Here is a 7235-nt window from a genome sequence, read left to right on the forward strand (position 1 = left end):
AAAAAAAAAAAAAAAAATAAAATAAAATAAAAATAAAAATAAAAAACTATTGGCAGGGCGAAGTGGATCACGCCTGTAATCCCTAAAAAAAAAAAAAAAAAATAAAATAAAATAAAAATAAAAATAAAAAACTATTGGCAGGGCGAAGTGGATCACGCCTGTAATCCCAGCACTTTGGGAGGCCGAGGTGGGCGGATCACAAGGTCAGAAGTTTGAGACCAGCCTGGCCAATATGGTGAAACCCCATCTCTACTAAAAAAAAAAAATGCAAAAGTTAGCTGGGTGTGGTGGCGGGTGTCTGTAGTCCCAGCTACTCGGGAGACTGAGGAAGGAGAATTGCTTGAACCTGGGAGGCGGAGGTTGCAATAAGCCGAGATTGCGCCATTGCACTTCAACCTGGGCAACAGAGGGAGACTCCATCTCAAAAAAAAACAAAACTATTAGGCCAGGACTGAGCACAGTGGCTCATGCCTATAATCCCAGCACTTTGGGAGGCCAAGGCTAGTGAATCGCTTGAGCCCAGCAGTTTAAGACCAATCTGGGCAACAAAGTGAGATACTTGTCTCTACAAATATTACAAAAATTAGGTGGGTGTGGTGGTGCACACCTGTAGTCCCAACTACTCAGGAGGCTAAGGTGGCAGAAACACCTGAGCCCAGGAGGCGGAGGCTTCAGTAAGCGGAGATGACTGCCACTGCACTCCAGCCTGGTGACTGAGAGATCATGTCTCAAAAAAAGAAAAAAAAAAAAAAAAGTCCGGGCGCAGTGACTCACCCCTGTCCCAGCACTTTGGGAGGCCAAGGTGGGCGGATCACTTGAAGTCAGGAGTTCGAGACCAGCCTGGCCAAAATGGTGAAATCCATCTCTACTAAAAATACAAAAATTAGTGTGGTGTGGTGGCCCACACATGTAATCCCAGCTACTAGTGGGGCTGAGGCAGGAGAATCCCTTGAACCAGAGAGGCAGAGGTTGCAGTGAACTGAAATCAGGCCACTGCACTCCAGCCTGGGCAAGAGTGAGACTTTGTCTCAAAAACAAACAAAAGTTGTTGTCAAGTAATACCTACGGTGTAACTACATCTTTAAAAAATAACTAAAGGGCGTGGTGGCTCACTTCTGTAATCCCAGCACTTTGGGAGGCCGAGGCAGGTGGATCATTTCAAGTCAGGAGTTTGAGACCAGCCTGGCCAACATGGTGAAACCCCACCTCTACTAAAAATAAAAAATTAGCCAAGTGTGGTTGCACCTGTAATCCCAGCTGCTCTGGAGGCTGAGGCACAAGAATTGCTTGAGCCCAGGAGACAGAGTTCATAGTGAGCCAAGACTGCGCCACTGCACTCTACCCTGGGTGACAGAGTGACACTCTGTCTAAAAAAAAACCTAAAAATCCCAAGTGTATACGTGTGCATCTGTATAGAGTAAAATGTGAAGCATTACAGACAAATCTATTAATACTATTTACCTCAAGAGGGGGAAGATACATTTTTAATATTTTTCTTATGTATCCATTTTTTGTTTCATTTGTAATACTAAGCACCTATTACTATTTTAACTTAAAAACTACTGTACTAAAAAAATACTTGTGCAACATCCATATAATGGAATTTTATTTGGGAATAAAAAAGAATGAAGTACTGATACATATTACAACATGGATAACCCTGAAAAGCATAATGTTAAGTGAAAGAAACCAGTCACCAGGAACCATATATTGCATGCTTCCATTTATATGAAATATCTGGAATAGGCAAATCTATAGAGACAGAAAGACCAGTGGCTGAGACATGGGATGGGATGAGGGACAGGGAGTGACTGCTAGTTGCTAAGGGTTTTCTTTTTGAGATGAAGAAAATGTTGTAAAATTGATTGTGTCTGCTTGTAGTGACTTACCGTATCAGTTTAAAGAAAAAAATAAGAAAAAAATTGATTGTGGTGATCGTTGCACACACAACTGTGTATAAACTAAAAAACATTAAACTGATAAACACTTTATATGGGTGTCCCAAAAAGGTGTTTAAAAAATACCATCCACCATTAACATTTGTTTTATTCACCTTCAAAAAAATAGTACTTGAGGCCGGGCGCGGTGGCTCACGCTTGTAATCCCAGCAGTTTGGGAGGCCGAGGCGGGTGGGTCACGAGGTCAAGAGATCAAGACCATCCTGGTCAACATGGTGAAACCCTGTCTCTACTAAAACTACAAAAAATTAGCTGGGAATGGTGGCGTGAGCCTGTAATCCCAGCTACTCAGGAGGCTGAGGCAGGAGAATTGCCTGAACCCAGGAGGTGGAGGTTGAGGTGAGCCGAGATCGCGTCATTGCACTCCAGCCTGGGTAACAAGAGCGAAACTCCGTCTCAAAAAAAAAAAAAAAAAAATAGTACTTGATATCTTTGGAAATAATCTGAAGAATATGCCAGAGACTCTAAAGACAATTCCAAAAATGAAAATCCAGATTGCATTAGCCTGAAGAAACTACTTTGAAGCAGACATCACCTTTTTTGTTTTGGTTTGGTTTTTGGATTTTGTTGTTGTTGTTTGTTTGTTTGTTTTTGGTGTGGTTTTGTTTCGTTTTGTTTTTGAGACTTGCTTTGTCTCCCAGGCTGGAGTGCAGTGGCACAGTCTCAGCTCACTGCAACCTCTGCCTCCCAGGTTCAAGCGATTCTCATGCCTCAGCCTCCCTAGTAGCTGGGATTACAGATGTGCACCACATGCCCAGCTAATTTTTGTATTTTAAAGTGGAGGGTGGGGTGTTCACCATGTTGGTCAGGCTGGTGTCGAACTCCTGAGCTCAAGTCATCTGCCCACCTTGGCCTCCCAAAGACTGGGATAACAGGAGTGAGCGCCCCACTAGGCCAACAGCATGTTTTCAATGTGTAAATTCTCCTATGTTTAAAAAACATTTCTTTTTTTCTTTTTGAGACCAAGTTTCACTCTTGTTGCCCAGGCTGGAGTGCAATGGCACCGATCTTGGTTCCCCGAAACCTCGGCCTCCCAGGTTCAAACTATTCTCTGGCCTCAGCCTCCCGAGTAGCTGGGATTACGGGCATGCGCCACCACAGCCGGCTGATTTTTGTATTTTCAGTAGAGATGAGGTTTTCTCCAAGTTGATCAGACTGGCCTCGAATTCCCGAACTCAGGTGTTCCGCCCGCCTCGGCTTCCACAAAGTACTGGAATTACAGATGTGAGCCACCGCATCCACCCTAAATAGCTGTTTCTTAAATGCTTTTCAGTGTGCATTGAATACGCGAAAGAAATGCAAATATAAATAAAAATCTGGCATCTGGAAATATCTTCCCCTGTCTTAAAAATCTGATTAGCATCAACAAGACAAATTCTTAATAAAATTTTTACTTTTTTAAGTAAAATTTTTTTGTTATTTCTTTTTTTTTTTTTTTTTTTTTTTTTGTGACGGAGTTTCGCTCTTGTTACCCAGGCTGGAGTGCAATGGCACGATCTCGGCTCACCGCAACCTCCGCCTCCTGGGTTCAGGCAATTCTCCTGCCCCAGCCTCCTGAGTAGCTGGGATTACAGGCACGTGCCACCATGCCCAGCTAATTTTTTTTGTATTTTTAGTAGAGACGGGGTTTCACCATGTTGACCAGGATGGTCTCGATCTCTTGACCTCGTGATCCACCCACGTCGGCCTCCCAAAGTGCTGGGATGACAGGCTTGAGCCACCGCGCCCGGCAATTTTTTTCTTATTTCTTAAGTAAAACATTTTAAATTGAGATTTTTTTTTTCTGTACAAAGAAAGTTGAAACATTTATTCAGTTGTTTGGGATGAGAGAAGATAGATTATTTATGTCATTGAAAAACAGAAGATTATCCGAGTCACGGCACCAAAAAAGAACAATTTTAAAAAGAAAAACATAAGATTATAGACTGTCAATAAACTTTTACTTTTAAATGGGTAAATAATATATGAAAATTCTTTTCATATGAAAATGAACGTCTGCTTTCATTTACTCCTAAAACATTCTGGCGGCTTCCACTGCCAACAGCGCCGCTGGTGTAGTGGTATCATGCAAGATTCCCATTCTTGCGACCCGGGTTCGATTCCCGGGCGGCGCAAAACTGTTTTGCTTACTGCTCTCTAAAAACCAGATAGCTTGAAGAGTCTTCATGTATCTTTACTCCTTTAGAAAGGCTCAGGCTTTTTACTCTCCCTTAAGGTTTCCACTCCATTATAATTCACGGTCGAAACACGAATCCGCAGCCAGAAGACAAAAAGTTCACGCAGATGGTGAAGTAGTTAATCTTTGCGCCTGCGCAGTCTGAAACGTCCCTAGCGTCGGGTGGAAGAGCGGCTGCGCAACAAGTGAACCTATGGACTGAGATGTAGCCTGGCGGCCGGGAGGTTGAAAGTACAAGGTTATTCTGCGCCTGCGCGGTCCCGATAACTTCGCTGGCTGCTCCTATGCTCCCGGCTCGCCGCCATCTTGTATTGGGGCTTCATTGTTCGCGCTGGGCCGGGCGGTTTAGTGTAATAGCCGCCGAAGAAGGAGGCGGAGTAACATCTGGTCAGCCGAGAAACCCCGCTATCCCGTAGCCATAACCGCTCAAACAATTTGGGAGGTAGTGAAGGGCAGGGAACTGGACCTGGAGGCGCCGTCGCGACAGCAGCAGCCATGGAGGACGAGATGCCCAAGACTCTGTGAGTCTGGGGCAGCGATGAGGGAGGCGGGATGGTGGTCGTCCCGGAGGGAAGGCCTCGGCCCTGCGCCGCTCCCAGCCTATTGTTCTCCGTGGACACCGTCATATCGTGGTTTTTGTTTCCTTAGCACGCACCTGGATGCTTAGAACCAAGACCCGATCTGTAAGAGGACGAGGTGAAGGGAGATGGGGCACAACCCTATCAATGAATCCCTTCACTTTACACCATTGCGTGACCTTTGCTCTCGCCACGGGCCCTCTGTGGTCTTAGACCTGGAGAAAAGACTTTTTCATTCAGACCTCTTTTTAGAGCTCGTCGAACCTTTCTTTTGTCCCATGCTTTCTTTCCTTCCCTTCTCTTTTCCCGCTTCTCCTCTTTTTTTATTAACCTCTTATCTTTACAGCCGTCTCACTTTAATTTTACTTTTGATTTCCTACTGAAACTCTTCCTTTCATTTTCTTCTCTGTGATAGGATTTTTTTTTTCTTGAGGGTGCTCATACTAATTTTCAGTGCTGTAAACTTTATTCTTGCAGTTGCCAATTGGAAAAAAGCCAAGCATTTTTCTTTAACCTCTGGCTTTCCTTCTGTAGCACCCACCGACCAAAAAGCCTAACCAGACACCCCAAGGATTTGGAACTCTCACCCAGAAGGAATATATTAATTGAGGGGAAATGAGTTTAATATATTTTTATAGTCGCTTGTTACTGTTGTGATTGACATGGTGCTGAACGAGCGGGCCATTTTTATGAAGCAACAATTGGTAAATGCCCTAACATTGAGAGGTAATTTTTAGAATTAGCGTTAAATTACCGGAGCACGGATATTTTCTTTGTCGTGTGACTTCCTCCACTGCGTTCTTCGTTTTTCGAAGTATTTCGGATGAGTTGATCTTGCCTTTGTTGGCACTTCTTGGGAAAAGAAAAGCTCAACGAGTTCCTGACATAGCTTTTTGTTTATATTCTTGGATGACATAGATTTTCGTTTATATTCTTGGAATACTGGCAGTTTGAGAGCTCCATGCATTAAAAACGCAATTTTCGGTTTCTTTTTGCAAATTTCTAGATAATAAGGTTGCTCTGAAGTACGATGCAATTGTTTTTTTTCACCTCCAAAATTTTTTCACTTTTAAGTTGCTATTTCTTGTCTATATTGGAAATGTGGTTACACTGTTTTCTTAATAGATTGTCAGTTAATCTTTTAGTAACCTTGAAATTTCTTGTTTTCTCTATTCCTGAGGCTTGGAAGTATCTTTTCTTTTATTTATTTATTTATATTTAAGACAGGGTTTCACCATGTTTGTCAGGCTGGTCTTGAACCCCCGACCTCAGGTGATCCGCTCGCCTTGGCCTCCAAAGTGCTTGGATAACAGGCGTGAGCCACTATGCCTGGCCGAAAGTATCTTTTCAATAGGATGTAGCAATTAGTGCATGACCCTTGTTTTAGGAAAGATTGTATCTGTAGATGAATACTCCCTAAAAAACTGCTAGCTTCGCAGTGTTGGTGGAATCTGTTCCCCCTTGCCCCTTAGCTGTAACAGTCATCAGCATTTTGGGTTAAGGCATTGCTCGTCTTTTATAATGTAAACCTAATAGTCTTAGTATTAGGTTGACAATGTTTAATTTTTAAAACTGCCCGAAGTATCTGGCCACTTAACTTTTTTATTTTTTAATTTTTTTTTCTTTTTTACTTTTTTGTTTTTTTGAGATGGACTCTCACTTTGTCACCCAGGCTGCAAGGCTGGAGTGCAGTGGCGCAATCTCGGCTCATTGCAGCCTGCGCCTCCCGGTTTAAAGCGATTCTCCTGCCTCAGTCTCCCTAGTAGCTGGGATTACAGGTGGGTGCCACCATGCCCAGCTAATTTTTGTATTTTTAGTAGAGACAGGGTTTCACCATGTTGGCCAGGCTGGTCTTGAACCTCATAATCTGCCGTCCTCAGCCTCCCAAAGTGCTGGGATTACAGGTGTAAGCCACCGTGCCCACGTGCTCTATTTTCAAAACATAATCCATAATTCAACTATTTCTCATCACTTCCACCGGCACTAACTACAGTTACAGATACTGCTTTCTCTCTCACCTGGACCGGCTTCCTGACTAGGCTACTTGCTTCTGCCAGTTTAAAGGTTAAGATAGGCTATACCACTACTCTGCTTAAAACCCACTTACGAGTTCCATTTCCACTCAGATAAGATGGCCCTCATAAGGACCCATATGATCTGATACTTTCTATCTCTCCTACCATTCCTATTTCTCATTCTGACCTCATTTACAACTCCTCTATGGCATTCACTCTCTTCAGGCTAACCAACCAGCATGCCCTTCCCTGAAGGGGCCCTTGCGTTAGCTCGCTCTTTCTAGGGTGCCGCTCCTTCAGATAGAAGCATGGCTCTCCCTCATCTCCTTCGGTTTTTTTCCTTATCAAAGGATGACCTTCCTTTATTATTCTCTGTAAATATCCACCCCATCCTCCTTACCACACATACCCTGCATTATTTTTCTCCATAGCACTTATTACCATCTAACATAATTACTTAGGTAAATTCTTCTTTTTATTTATTTATTTATTTATTTTTTTTTTTTTT

General features: G+C 43.1%; 1 non-coding gene across 1 annotated transcript; it reads left to right on the forward strand.

Annotated features, from left to right (window-relative positions):
- Positions 1 to 4001: 4001 nt before the first annotated feature.
- TRNAG-CCC lies at positions 4002 to 4072 on the forward strand. Its single transcript has one exon. It is a non-coding gene; the product is annotated as a tRNA-Gly (tRNA).
- Positions 4073 to 7235: the final 3163 nt, after the last annotated feature.

This window comes from Cebus imitator, unplaced genomic scaffold, assembly GCF_001604975.1.
Source record: "Cebus imitator isolate Cc_AM_T3 unplaced genomic scaffold, Cebus_imitator-1.0 Scaffold23, whole genome shotgun sequence".
NCBI classification, from domain to species: Eukaryota; Metazoa; Chordata; class Mammalia; order Primates; family Cebidae; genus Cebus; species Cebus imitator.